The sequence below is a fragment of the Andrena cerasifolii genome, chromosome 5, assembly GCF_050908995.1.
Source record: "Andrena cerasifolii isolate SP2316 chromosome 5, iyAndCera1_principal, whole genome shotgun sequence".
NCBI classification, from domain to species: Eukaryota; Metazoa; Arthropoda; class Insecta; order Hymenoptera; family Andrenidae; genus Andrena; species Andrena cerasifolii.
Window position 1 is genome coordinate 416076 of NC_135122.1, and position 15156 is coordinate 431231.

A 15156-nucleotide genomic window follows, 5' to 3' on the forward strand; every position below is an offset into this window, starting at 1 on the left:
TGGTCTTCGACCCTCGAAACCAGCGGGACCATACAATGTTGCGCACTAAAGTCGTGTTTAGATATATTGGCCGGTGGATTCGTTTTCGCGAGCAGCGCTCGAGGAGAAATCAGCCACCACCACCTGACGATCGTGGATTGGCAGTTGAAGTTGCTGGGCCCCCGAAGGGTATGGTGCGGTAACGGAAACGTTGTTCGGCTCCGCCTGAGCGTTGCCGTGTGGCTGTTGTTTATTTTTAACGTAATAGTTCTGTGCGTTACGAAGTTATGCATAGACCAATACGAAATGAAGCGATCGAGAAAGAATCAAGGTCATCGCTCACTAGGCCGAAGAGCCGCGAAGCGATGCGCCGTGTCCACGCGTCGCGCATATGACAACAGCAGCAACCACGCATTGCCTATGTGACAGAACAGCGTCGACGAACATTCCGCTTTGGTCGCCGCGCTTCGCTTCGACGAAATGAGCGACGGCCTATTCTGATGTATGTATTTCTTCGTTAAGAACTCGGTTTTAGCCTACAGGTCTGGAGCTTGGCGTTATCCCCACCACTTCTGGCTCACTCTTGCTCTGCGAAGGCGAGAGCGATATGAAACGAAAGTGAGTCAGAGAGACTGAAAGCAAGCGAAGAACGGCACGAGACAGATAACGCGTTAGTACATACTTTGTCTCGCTCCATTTTTCGTAAGCCTGATACTCCGTCCTTTGCGAGCGCGACGGATATGAACGTTTAAACACACTTTCATTCTATCTTGCTCTCGTGTTCGGCAAGAAAGGAGCGAGAAACGACCGCTCGGAATCGTGTCCCCTCTATGTACTTAAAGTGGTGGAGATGCTTCGCTGCGTGCATACGTACCTCACGGACACCAATCTCCATGATGCGACGACCAGGCGTAGCCCGAAAGAGAGAGAACATAGAGAATAGGAGCACCGAGGCAGGCAAGCGGTGTGGTGGAAGAATACTCCTCAGGAAACTCACCGACCAATATATCTGAACACGACTTTAAGGCCTTTAAGCAGTGACCAACCTGAAGTTTTGCATTTCTAATTAGATCCATGGGCGTAGCGAAGGGGGCAGGGGTGGGCGCCCCCCCCCCGCCCCCCGACACAGGAAAAAAATTAAATGAATCGTTCCTCCAAAATTAAATTAGTATATTACAAAGTAAAAATAAATTAAATTGTGATGTAATTCTGCATTACACGACCCCGGTTGTAGCGATTCCTACCTACGTATATAAATTGTAATAACAAAAATTGTTTCACTATTTATTGCCCCCCCCCCCTCTCCTCCCCCCTGAATGAAATCCTAGCTACGCCCATGATCAGATCTCTGCGAAAGTGACGTCAATCGATTCCTTATGTTTTCTCGATATTACTTTCCCCGTAATTATGGAAATTTCGTGAATAATTGATTTACATAATGTAAAATTAGCTTTGTTAAAAGCACTCCAATTTAAATTATATTCTGTCACTTTAATCAGGAGAATGCCAGGAATTCATTCGTGTCACTGTCATATTGGTACGATGAAAAATAAATAAATTCAGTTTCTCTATAATCCATGACATATCCCCGTGCAGAGATGGACAAAAAATGATCTAAATAAAAAATTTTAGTTGGAGTAAAAGACAAAAATTTGATTCGTTCTTCGTCGAATAAAGATAACTCCGAACTATCTTTACGTGAAGCGCACACGGATGAACCAGTTTATTCGACGGCAAATCATCCGACGTGGCGAAAATACTCTTCTTTTTCAATTACCTTTCACTCAGCGGGCCCCTGCTGCAGTCCGCTCCGCCAGGAGTCACCAATTTTACATAAACTGAAGTTCTTAATTTTTTATCGTATCGCTATGAAAATAACACCAATGGATTTCTAGCATTCTCCCGATCAAAGGGACAAAATATCATGCAAATCGGACAATTTTTAACGAAGTCGTCTTTAACTTCTGCAAACCGATTTTTCGTGTAACTTCGTTAATTGAAGGGTCGGATGCAAAAGGGGACTAGCGCTCGAAAATGGGAAAAATTATTGTCCAAACGCTAAGAAAAATTGGAAAATGAAATGTTGTTAAACTGAATTTTTAAAAATATAGTGTCGTGAAGCTCGTGTAACGTTCTCTAACGAGGCGTTGCCGTTAATTACAGGAGATTCCACGAATGGAGCGGTTTCCCGTGGAATAGTGGGATTTGGTTCGGTTGGCGTGCGATTAAGAAAAGAATTTCAAGAAACGAGAGTCCTTCTTTTAACAAAAATAACAAAAATAGTTTATTCAAAAATAGGTTTTGAATCTAGGTCGAAATGGATCATAATAATACTACACTGAGTTGTGTGAACTGTGACGATAAATTAATTGAACATAAGATAATTATGTAACTACGTATCGGTCGGTAATAAAGAATATTCTTTGATTTCGGTTTCGGCGCTAAGTCGATAATAAAGAATATAGTTTGATTTCGATATCGGCGTTAAGTCGGTAGTAAAGAATATCTTTCCATTTCGGTTTCGAATAGTTAATTAATATTAAACCTAGTATAAGTATACGATACTAAATCGCGAATTGAACAGAAATGTCTCGACATGAAGTCGGTATAATGTGTAATTGTAGAAATGACGCTTCGGTCGATTTAGAATGTTAAGTTGAGAATATTGAGAGGATTCCTTCTCTCGGAGTTGTATTGGCTTCCTGTTGCCTGTCAGCTGGCCCACGCTTTCTACGATTGTTGCTAAGAAGCTAATTAAAGCGGCCTCAGATGGTGGCCAGGTTACCGGTTAGGGTGTTCCCAGATGGAAGCTGAGGGGCTAACTAAAGCGGCTTCAGATGACACGGAATGTTGATTTGAAGACAAACTTGGCTTGTAGACTTCACGTGATTCAGGGGCTAATGAAAGCGGTCTGAGATCCGAGCTGAGGGGCTAACTAAAGCGGCCTCGGTATGCTGCTGTTTCGGTGGCAGACCCAAGAAATCTCCTCTTAACTGCTGACGGGCCTATATTTATACTCCTCGCTGGTACTTGGCCCGTACCAATCACTCTTTGCGCGATTACGCGCACCAACTGGATTTTGTATCCGGTTCGCGCCACTCGCGCACTAGACTCAGTTTATTCGGCGTCCAGTTTGTCGTATGTTCCGGGCGCGTGCGCACTATCCGTTCGCGGCACTCAGTTTCACTTGTCCAGTGAATGGCACTGCGCATGCGTTTGCGTCACTAGGTTCTCTAACTCGCCGCCGGGTCGCACTCTGTTTGCACGCTTGCTTGTGTTTAACTTATTGCTGACATTGAAAGGCTTAGGTATAATATAATGATAATAACAATTAATGTAATAACAAAAGGAAAAATTGACGGCGGTTCGTAGCGATACGTTACACTCGTCATAACACACATTTTTTCTAATTACAGTTTGTTTATCCAGTCATAACTATTCGAGCTAAAAACTATAAACAAAAAAATTTTAATCGTCCAAAATCATTATTTCTTTAAACATAAATTGCAATAACTTGATATTAACGGATCGTTATGAAACTTAAAACATAACTTCAGAAAACTCTAGCGAAGCCGCAAAATGTATGCATAAAACCCTTATGTTAAAAATAATATTTAATTAAAAAGTAATACTGGACATAACCCATGTTTTTCAACGTTCAGCGTCAAAAAGTATCGAGGCAATTTTGAGGTACATATAACTTATAGCGACAAAGTTTTCCTTAATATACAAGGAAGATTTTCGCCAATTTGCACACTGATTAATAAGTAATTGTAGAAGATGTGACGATATATATAAATCCCGCGCGGCACCAACAGTCATCGCGAGTGCTAAGACTGCAAATAAGTAGCGCATTATACGCGGGCGCTGCCTGTTGGTTAGGGTGGAGTGAAAAAAACTTTTTTTTGATGATCAAATTCTAATAGTGTGGAAAAGTTGCCTACTTGGCCCAATAAAACGTGTAAAAATTTCAGCTCGATCGGACAATTTTTTCTGTGTGCACCAAAGGCCTTAACTTTCAAAATTTTAGTAAAATAACTTAAGAAGGTTCAACTTTCTTCCATTGGTGGTTTCTACCTTTTTTTACCCAGGACTATATTTGTTGTGTAAATGAAGCAAAGAAACACCCGTGGCTCCTTTCGGAACGACAGGAATGGCCTATCGGCATTCTTCGTCCACTTTCCTAACGGCACAAGTAGCCCAGAACCCACCACGCGGAGGTAGCTGTACGTCGGGCTCCTTGTTATTGTGTTGTTTTTGTATTTAAATTTTTTTTTGTTTCTTTAAATAATTTTATTGTTTTTTTTGTGATGTATCTTCAGATTTCTATTTGCTAGAACGAAATTGCGCTTGTTATACCTGTTATTGATGTGCAAACTTTGCAGCGAGAACTGATTATTCGTTACAAAATTTGGCATAGATTGACGGGACAACAATGTACACCGAATGAAACCGTCCCTTGCATCGCTGCCGCACTCTTGACAGGATGCTTCGGTCACGAGTTTCACCATGCGTTCAACTGCAAGGGTGTGGCAGGCATACTTAAGAAATTCCCAGTCTAGAAACAAGCTGTTACTCGACAATTTCTCTGATAGCTCCTGATTAGTTACTGCGTGAAGTTCGTCTAGATGCGTTACGCAAAATTTTGCAAGCCCGAGAATTAGATGAAAGTGGTGAACAAGTACTACCTCGTGCACTTTCAGAAATCAACTTCTCCGCAGACGACTATTATAAAATAATCGATTGGTCTTCTGTTCGAATCAAGTCACCTCCAATTCTCAACACAATAACTATTTAATCAGGAGCTATCACAGAAATTGTCGAGCAACAGCTTGTTTCTAGCCTGGAAATTTCTTAAGTATCCCTGCCACACTCTTGCAGTCAAACACATGGTGAAACTCGTGACTGAAGCATTCTGTCAAGTGTGCGGCAGCGATGCAATGGGATGGTTTCATTCGGTGTACATTGTTGTACGGTCAATCGGTGCCAAATTTTGAAACGAAGAATCAGTTCTCGCTGTAAAGTTTGCATATCAATAACAGGTATAACAAGCGCAGTTTCTCGTTCTGGCAAATAGAAATATGAAAATACATTACAAAAAAAAAACAATAAAATTATTTAAAGAAACAAAAAATTTTAAAATTCAAAAAACAACACAAAAACAAGGAGCCCGACGTATAGCTACCTCCGCGTGGTGGGTTTTGGACCACTTATTCCGTTAGGAAAGTGGACGAAGAGTGCCGATAGGCCATTTCTGTGGTTCCGAAACGAACCACGGGTGTTTCTTTGCTTCAATTATGCAACAAATATAGTCCTGGGTAAAGAAAAAAATAGAAACCACCAACGGAAGAAAGTTGAACGTTCTTAAGTTTTTTACTAAAATTTTGAAAGTTAAGGCCTCTGGTGCACACAGAAAAAATTATCCGATCGAGCTGAATTTTTTTACACGTTTTATTGGGCCACGTAGGCAACTTTTCCGCACTATTAGAATTTGATCATCGAAAAACAGTTTTTTTCACTCCACCCTACTGTTGGTGGCGAGCGAGATTTATATATATCGTCATATCTTCTAAAATTATTTATTAATCAGTGTGAAAATTGGTGAAAATCTTCCTTGTATATTAAGGAAAAACTTTGTAGCTGCAAGTTATATGTACCTCAAAATTGCCTCTATACTTTTTAACGGCGAAGTTGAAAAACATGTGTTATGTCCAGTATTACTTTTTAATTAAATATTATTACATTTGTTAACATAAGGGTTTTGTGCGTACATTTTACGGCTTCGCTAGAGTTTTCTGAAGTTATGTTTCAAGTTTCATAACGATCCGTTAATATTTACTCAAGTTATCGCAATTTATGTTTAAATAAATAATGATTTTGGACGATGAAAAATTTGTTTTTTATAATTTTTAGCTCAAATAGTAATGATTGGATAAACAAACTGTAAATAGAAAAATGTGTGTCGTGACGAGCTTCACAACACTATATTTTTTTAAAATTCAGTTTAACAACATTTAATTTTCCAATCTTTCTTAGCGTTTGGACAATAATTTTTCCCATTTTCGAGCGCTAGTCCCCTTATTGTATCCAATCCTTCAATAATAGTCCGAATTTTCATGGGGAAAACACAAGGAGTCGATCGACACGTGGTTTGGGGGAAGGAATGGCGTGGGTATGTGGACCTTAAATCTAAAAATGTTGTTTCGCGAATATATTAGGTTCTGAAATATTGATAAACAACTTTTAGTATTTCTGTTGACTTATTCCGATACAACGCTTTCTACTGTCCAACTTTTTCCGGATATTAGTATTTGTTGGGGGTAGAACAGCGCCGGTGTCGCGCCCGCTTGCGGGCGCGTAAAGCATGGTAGCAAGCCGATGTGAGGTTGGAAATTTGAACCAGAAACTTGCGGATGCGATCCATCCTATTATACAGGGTGGGTACCTATTACTCTACTGATAGTCAATACTCTAGGGCAGGCTTGGGAATTAAGTGCTCCATTCGGCCGAGTTTCAGAAGGAACGCCCTCTTTCACCCGCCACGCGTGTTGGCCCCAATGTGTATGGGGAAACTAGATTTTCACGGACGTTTAGACTAAATTTTAGATTTACCCAGCTCGTCTAAACGTGCGCGAAAATCTAGTTTTCCCAAAAATGTTTAAAATTTTGACAGTAAAAGGCTCTTTTCCAATCTATTTTTTATCACGCGACACAGTGGAATATGGGATACCACTGACAAAAAAAAAACGCATTGATAATAGTTGGTACCCCATGGGTCATGTGTAAACCTATTGATTGCGACCGTCAGAGTCTCGCAGGTATGACGGGAACAGTTCAGCGTGGCAGCAAGGCGGAAATGCCCTCAGTGGCTCGCGGAGCCACCAGTTACTCAACTCTGCTCTAAGACATGATTCTGCAGGCCAAAATAATATGAAAATATAGAATACAATTTTTTAATGTCGCGCTTCGTTTTCGAGAAAATTGGCTTTGAATTTGAGTTAAATACGAGTGCCTTTTGGGCGCCTGAGAGGCATCCAGAGGTAAGGGGATCGCGTCCAAGCTGTCCACAGAACAGATTTGGGGCCGGAGGGGGGGGGGGGGCAGGACGGGCCCCCGTTAGGGCTATGTGTATGCAATTCAAAAAAATAATTTGTAAAAATCAAATTAACAATTCTTTTTTTATTAATATTTCGGAAACTAGTAAAAACCCGAAGCTATAATTTTAGATTTAGGGTCTACAGCCTCTCCTCACACCTCCTTCCAAACCTCATCTCGATCGGCCACTGGGGCCATTCGGAAGAATATCCTCCTTTTCTCCTCCTCCTCCCAATATCTCCCCTCTCTCATTCCATTCCCCACCTCTTCTTCAGGTAACCCGGCACCCCTGGGCTCCTTTACCCTTCCGTTCCACTTATTGTACCTTGAATCCCCTATCCTGCTCCACCTCTCCTCTTCCTGCAGCTTTCTTTCCCTACCCCTATCTCCTCCCCTCTTACCTCTCCCTTTCCCTCACCCTTTCTACCTCCTCTACTGTCCACCCCTTTTCCCCAAAGAACTGCTCCCTTTCCTTTACCCACCCCTCTAGCACCTGTTCCCCCCTAAACCTCCCCTTCATCTCCTCCCAAACACCCTCGCCAATTCCCCTCCCTGATCCTATCTCAATTTCCTCTCAAACCCCCACGCCCTCATCCTTGCCCTCCCCCTCAACAACCCCCTTTGCAGTTCCTCCCTGACTATATATCCCGGTGTATTTCTTTCAACCCCCAACACCCACTTCAAAAATCTATTCTGCAGCGCCTCCACTTTCTGCCTCTCCCTCCGCTCCCACACCTCCACCCCATATCCCACCACCGCCCAAACCAACCTGTCAAATAACCATATCCTTCTGCCCCAATCCTTTCCAAATAATCTTTTCCTCATCCCCCACACCTTCCCCATTACCGCTGCCCCCTTCCTCACTCTCTCCTCCACATGCTGCTCCTGCCCCCCATTCCCCATCACAGTATACCCCAGGTATTCATAATCAGAGTTGTGCAGAATTACACTTGGATTACTCCATGAATTATAATTACAAAATAATTCAATTACATCGTATTCAATTACATTGTAATTCGTAATTCAGATCTGTGTACTCTTGTAATTGTAATTGCATTGTGCAATGGAATTGAATTATAATTACGAATTAAGAGGTAACCAAATTGAGAGGTAATAAGACGTGGGAAAGAAATATATAGGTAAAGGTTTCGAACAGAAAAAAATTATTATTAGTGCTGAATATGGTATTATTCATAAATTTATAATATATAAAGAGAAATAAACTCCTTTGTTACATTTTTTCCACTTTTTTCTCACTTCTTCAGTGTCTTGAGCTGTAATTTAATTACATTGTATTTCAATTACACGCACAATTACAGTAATTAGGAATTGAATTAATTGAAAAGTTTGAATTATGTAATTGAGTTACAACGTAATTGAATTACTATGTAATTGAAATACAATATAATTAAATTACGGTGTAATTCAATTAGCACAACTGTGCTTATAACTCCTCACCTCTTCCAGCTCTTTACCCTTCCATCTCCACTTTATTTTCTTCCACCTCCCCCCTCCCTTCCTACACTTCATTATCTTTGTCTTCCCGATATTCAGTTGTACTCCCTTCCCCTCCTTATACTTCTCTAGCTTTCCTATGATTCCCTTCATCCCCTCCTCATCGTCCGCTCGCACAGCCACGTCGTGAGCACATGCTAGCCTGTATACTTTCCTTCCCCCCCGCTCCCCCCCCACCCTCCCTTCTCTAGCTCCACATCCATGTCCGCTATGAGCAGAGTATAGAGACTTGGGCTTAGAGGACACCCCTGTCTCACCCCCGTGCGGTCCATAACCTCTCCCATTCCTCATCCCCCGCCCTTACCCTGCACACCGTCTCCTGCACCTCTCCACGAGCCCTTCCCCCATCTCCCCTCCTCCTCATCGCCTTTATCAGCACCCCCCTGTCCACCGAGTCAAACGCAGACTTCAAATCCACGAACAGAACTACCATCTCCCTTCCCTTCCTCACCACCTGCCTATTCACCATGTAGTTCAGTACGTTTATATATCTATACAACCGACCCCCCTCCTAAACCCCGTTTGACTCGGTGGCAGCAAACCCCTCCCCTCCACCTCCGTCCTTAAGGGGGCCTTCTCACTGGGCTTTGATGTGTGTGCGTACGCTCACACAAGTTAGGAAAAGCGTGTACGTATACGCGAAACCGTTTCGACCAACTTTCTTCCTGGAATCAGCACGAAGTAAGTTTTTGCGGGTATAGTTGCCTCCAGTAGACATTCGTGCAGGGTGGTCTGATGCGTTTGAACGCTAATAAGCGTCGTACGTTGAAATAATAATGAATTTATGAATTGTGTACTGTGACAGACTCGAGAAATGACAGAATGAGGCTTCGAGGATTTTCCGTCACCGGCGCTGATGGTATATTCGTGCCATGTACCATCAGAACCGGTGGAAGTCCAAACTAGCCGATAAATGTAGGAAAGACATAGTTGCCAATACGTATTGAGAGTCGTGTCGCGTTGTTGCCGCATTTCCCCTATTACTATTTTATCGTCAGAGAAGCTTGAATGAATCACGGTGAAGTGGCTGGAATAAAAGATACTTTATGTTTATCCGTTATTCGAAGCTTCGAATAGTACGAGTTATCTGTATTCCAAACACCACGGATAAATAAACTTATTTGAAATTAATTTATTCAACGGCGAAAGATAATTTTTTATTCGACGAAAGTTTATTCGAACCGTCGAATAAGGTTTTCATCTTTATCTGTAGCTTATTCGGCTTTTATTTGAAGGCATCAAAATTGTAAATAACTTTCGGCAGCGTGTTTATCCGAACCGGCGCGATCTCACTTCGTGTCGAGGACTTGGGCTGCTCGTCTCGAAAGGCATACAGTGTTGCTTACGATGGGTTATGTATTCATAAAATGTTAAACGTAACGTTTTCAATAACATACTGTTGAGATTTTCCAGATTAATATGAGTTCATACACAGTATAAATCGGATTATTTCTAGAACAGTACTAGATAAATAAATATAAATGTAATATTTCTAATCTAATAATTCTAAAAATAATCCGATTTATACCGGATTAAATTCATTTTCATCTGGAAAATTGCAGCAGTATGTTACTGAAACGTTCATGCCGATACGATGGAAAATGTGAAATTTTTACATTCTATTAAAACAAACAAAATAAACAATCATTGAACAATCATATTATTACATTTTTTCTCAAGAAAATATAAATATTGCCCTCACTGCATACTTTACATTTCGCTCATTTGCTGCAACAACAACACTCGTAAATTAAAATTCACGATTTTTAGGGGAAACGAGTTCAAAAGTTTTGTTAGACAACAACCGCTTTCTCTATACTAATAACTGAAAAACTGCAAATTTTGAGTTGTGTCGTTGTTGCAGCAAATGAGCGATTTCATTACGAGCGATCTGGCAAAATTGTAGAAAAACCGTCAATGTAGAAGAGGAATTACACAAAATGAGAGAAGATTTGAATTGCAAAGTTTAGAAAGCATATTGATTCGCAAATGATTCTTTCATCCAGAGATGGGCATTATACATTATTAAAATAACCTTTCAAATTCTAGAGATTTTATCTTTATTTGTAGTGGAATAAAAATAACCCAGTGTTATTTTTATTTGAAACGCCACGAATGAATCAGTTTATTCGATGGGAATTCATCCGTCGGCCATAAATAATTTTTTTAATCGAAGGCCTTCGTTCTTGAGGTCCCCCGAGGCCCGAGCTGAGCGACATTGTATCGCTCACCCGTCTAACCTGCCGCCTGGAATTGCTCGGCGATGTATCATCGATTACGCAGAAGCAGAATATCTTTATTTTTCATCGTATCAATATGAAAGTGATTCTGCCGATTAAATTGACAGAAAATAATTTAAATCGGACTACTTTGAACGAAACAGGCTTTCAATTCTGCAAATAAATTTTATGTGTAATATCGTTAATAACGATAGTTCAAATTGTGTCAGGTTTGGTATCTTTCCATCTTTCCTTCTCACACTCTCGGACCTCTCCATATTTCATTATTGCTACGTTCAGCGAGGCTCTGACGCTAGGCGCACCTCGATTAACTTCTCGATAAAAGGAGAGAACTCTGTGGCAACAGTGCTGCAGAGACAGAAAGAACAGTAGATGTGGCAACTATGCGTAAAAAATGTGTCTACATAGAGTACCTGGAGATGTCACCTCTGTACAACAAGTTCTTTTTATTGACCGCAGTAGTTTCAATAGGGTCCGTTTGTGTACTGGGGACGCTTCGATCGACTCGGACCATAACAAAAATGAGACGGCCCCCTTAATCTCTCCGCCAGCACAGCGGCGTACACCTTTACGCCGTCCTGTCAGTGTTATTCCCCTATAGTCCTCCACTTTTTCCCCCGCCCATTTTTTCAACACCGGTACCAGCACCTCCTCCCTCCACCCCTCCGGCAATCCTTCCCCCCTCCAAACCCTATTGCACTCTACCCACAACCACTCCTCCACCTCCACTCCTCCATACTTCCAGACTTCATTTTTGATCCCATCCCCTCCTCCTGTCTTCCCGTCCTTTAGATTCTTCACCACCCGTTTTATTTCCTCCCATCCTAACTCCCCCTCTTCATCCTCCTCCCTCCCTCCCACGCCTGCATTTCTCACCCTCCACTCCACTCCTCCTAGTCACCCCCTAAAATGCTCGTCCCATTCCCTTCTTGCCATCCTTTCGTTTAAGCTCCTTTTCTTCTTCCTCCCCATGTTCACTACCTTCCACACCTGCCCCTCCGTTCTTACACCTTCTACTTCTTTTTCCCACCTTTCCAATTCCTTTTTCTTTTTTTGCTCACATAACTTCCCGTATTCTCTCTTCCTTGTCCTATACACTCCCATCCCCTCCTTCCCTTCTCCACCTCCTCAGCTCTCTCCTCACCTTACCCTTCTTCTCTCTACTCTCCTTATTCCACCATTCTGCTTTCTTTTCCCCCTTCCCCATTTTGCTCACTGCCTCCTTTATTGCTCTGCTCAGTTCTTCCCATTCTTCCTCAACTCCCCCTCCCTCTCTTCCCTTTTCCCAAAACTCTTTCCTCCCTGCCCCTTTCACCCAGATCACCACCAGGTGGTGATCCGAGTCCACTCTCTCCCCTTCCTCCAGCCTTTCCACCTTCTCCCTTGTGTCCTCATTTCCTAGCACATAATCAATTATCGAGACCCCCCTCTCCCCGGTAAATGTTCATTCCACCTCCTCGTCCCCTTCCACGCTTCCAATCAGTATCCCCCATCCCCTTTCCTCCAGGTATCTGCACAGCCTCCTACCTTTCCCATTCACCTCCTTATCCTTTGATCTCTTGCTCCTCACCCTCCCTGCCTCCTCCTCCCCCCCTCCCATACTTCTCCTCCTTCCTCTCCTGTGATTGCATTGAAGCCCCCCCCCTATTACAATTCGTACCCCCTCCTCCCTCTCCTCCGTACATTCCCCTAATTCGTCCAGCTTCCTTTCCAGATCCTTGTTTACATATACCCCTACTATCCTCCACCACTCCCTCCCCATTCTCACTCCTTTCATCAACATCCCCTCTATTTCACCCCTTGCCTCCCCTCTCATTTCGATCCCCTTTCTCACCCCCATTATCCTCCTATTCCTCCCATTGCTCTCCCCTTTTTATTCTCCCTCCTGGCCCACTGCCTTTCCCATAAGCACCCCCTGGGTAGTTTTTTCTCCACCCTTTCCTCTTCCCAACATAACATGGCCAGCTCACCTCGCTCCTGTCTGTCCAGCTTCTTCTCATACCTCCACGGTCTTCCTCCCGCCCACGTCCTCAGCTTCTTCCTTTTCGCCTCCTCCCTTATCATATACCCCGGTGTTCTCCAATCCACCCCCAGCGTCCAACTTATAAATCTCTTCTGGACCATCTCAACTTCATCTCTTTCCTTTCACCCTCCCCCCCCCCCCCCAGATCTCTGCCCCATACCTCAAAACCGTCCACACCAGTGCACAGTGGTCCAAGAGCACCTAAAAAGTGGCCAAAAACAAGGTAGAAAATTTCCGTAAGGAAAATTTATCACCATTTTCAGGAATAGTTGCAGTGCATGTAGACAAAATGTTTTGCGGATTTAACCATTCCTGCTCCATTGGCATTGGTTTTATGTTGACAAATGTATTAAAATGAGTGATATGTCTGTTCATTATAATATCAATGTTTTTCATTAATTTATGTTCAATTTATGGAATTTTATTGTTATATATTTATTTGTAAATATATATCAATTAAGAACAACACAGACAAGTTAAAAAAGTTGAGAGGAAATTGTAATATTCAATTCCTTACCGTTGCACTATAATCATATTTCGCAGAATGTTTACCTTTCGATTCACCATTCTCCGAGATTCCACTTCTTATAGAGAAAAATAAAGCCTGAGTGTACTATATGTAATGTATACTTTAATGTAAAACTGCTACTTTTTGCTACTTTTGTTGTTTAAACTAAATTAATGTTATTAACGAACGACCGTGCGCGTATAGGTGGACGCAAAATGCAGCAGGCTAAATGTACAATTATAGGTGTGTCTGCCCCGACCAAATATGTACATTTAATTATCTATTACTCTTTCATACATTGTTATTAACTGTTAATGACATTATTTTTTAAATTTTGTCTGTTTCTTAATCACGGAACTAAAATCGCATTCAACGGAAACGCCTGTGTATCCTTACTTCTCACTGCTTATACTTCAATACAATATATCAGTTTTGTCAAGAAACTCGACCAGTCGAGTTGTCGAGTCTTTTAGTTGATCAGTTGCATCCAAGCAGATCAGTTTGAAAAACGAAAAGAAAAGTATCCTCGGAGTGTATAATAATTGTAGGTGCTTAAGTGATTTTTAAACACAAGCTTTATATTAAATTAAAAAGTGTTTTTTGACATTATTAATAATTTCCTTTCGAACGAGATTTTTTCCATATTAAAGGATAATTTTATTATTATTGTAGAATTTCATACATAGTATCAACTAAAGTATAGGCTTTATAGAATTAAGGCTAGACTAGGGTAAATTATTAAGTATATAATAATGGTTAAATTTACGAAACGACAAATTCTGGAATATGTTCCCCCAAAAGCAGATCTATCAGAAGCTTTTAATTATATTCTGAAAGAATTGAATATTGTCTTGGAAGATGCTTGTCCACAGGATGTGCAGCGTTTGAGAGCTGCTCTTTCGACTTTAAGAACGAAACGAAATAAGAAATTTCAAGAGGCACGTCGAATTAAAGAGAAATTCGAAAAAAGAAATTCTAGTTGGCTAGATTCCGAGTTTGTAATTCCCAATATTACAATTAATGATGAAAATCAACAACCTTCTACTTCTTCTTTTTCGAGAGTAGGTCGACTGTCTTTATCATTTGAAAATAAATCGGACCGTTCAAAGAGACGAGAGGCTGCAAACATAAGCAAAAGCCTTAATCACAATCCACAAAGAATATTACAGGCATGTCGTTATGCAGCTAAATTATCTAAAGAAAAAGATTTGTGTGCTATTTTGAAAGAAATTTCTAAAAGTCCGGAACAACCAAGAAAAATTAGAAACCTGTTAGATACAAATATAGCTCCTATAACTAAGAAACCTGAAGAAGCTTTAGCATTTCTTTTGGATAACCGTATGTCAAAAAATGTATACACCAATATACGTTTAGAAGTAAAAAAAACCTTTAATGATTTCTCGAATAAAACGAATGGCACTTTTTTACCAAACAGCAACGCACTTATGCACGAGATAAGTGCAACTGTTTGATAAGTCAAACTGTACTCAATATGCGATTTTGAATTTTAGGTTTTTAACGTCGGATTAGTCATCAGCGACCTCGAAAACCCCTAAATAATAAGTTTCATAAATATCTGATGAAATCTTGAATTTTGGCCACTTTTTCGGTGCTCCTGGACCACTGTGCAGTGCGTCAAACAGCCACATCTTCCTGCCCCAGTTCTTCTCAAACTTCCTCTTTTCAATTCCTCAGACCACCCCGTGCGTTAAATTCTTTCACCTCTTCTATTCTCATTCCCTTCCACCTCCATTGCATCCTTCTTTCTCTGCCTCCCTCTTTCCTGAATCTTATTA

At 41.3% G+C, this 15156-nt stretch overlaps 1 protein-coding gene across 5 annotated transcripts in view; it reads left to right on the forward strand.

Moving 5' to 3' along the window:
- The window catches only part of LOC143369376 (KICSTOR complex protein SZT2), a 391751-nt gene that overhangs the window by 214223 nt on the left and 162372 nt on the right, over positions 1–15156 (forward strand). The window lies entirely within an intron of this gene.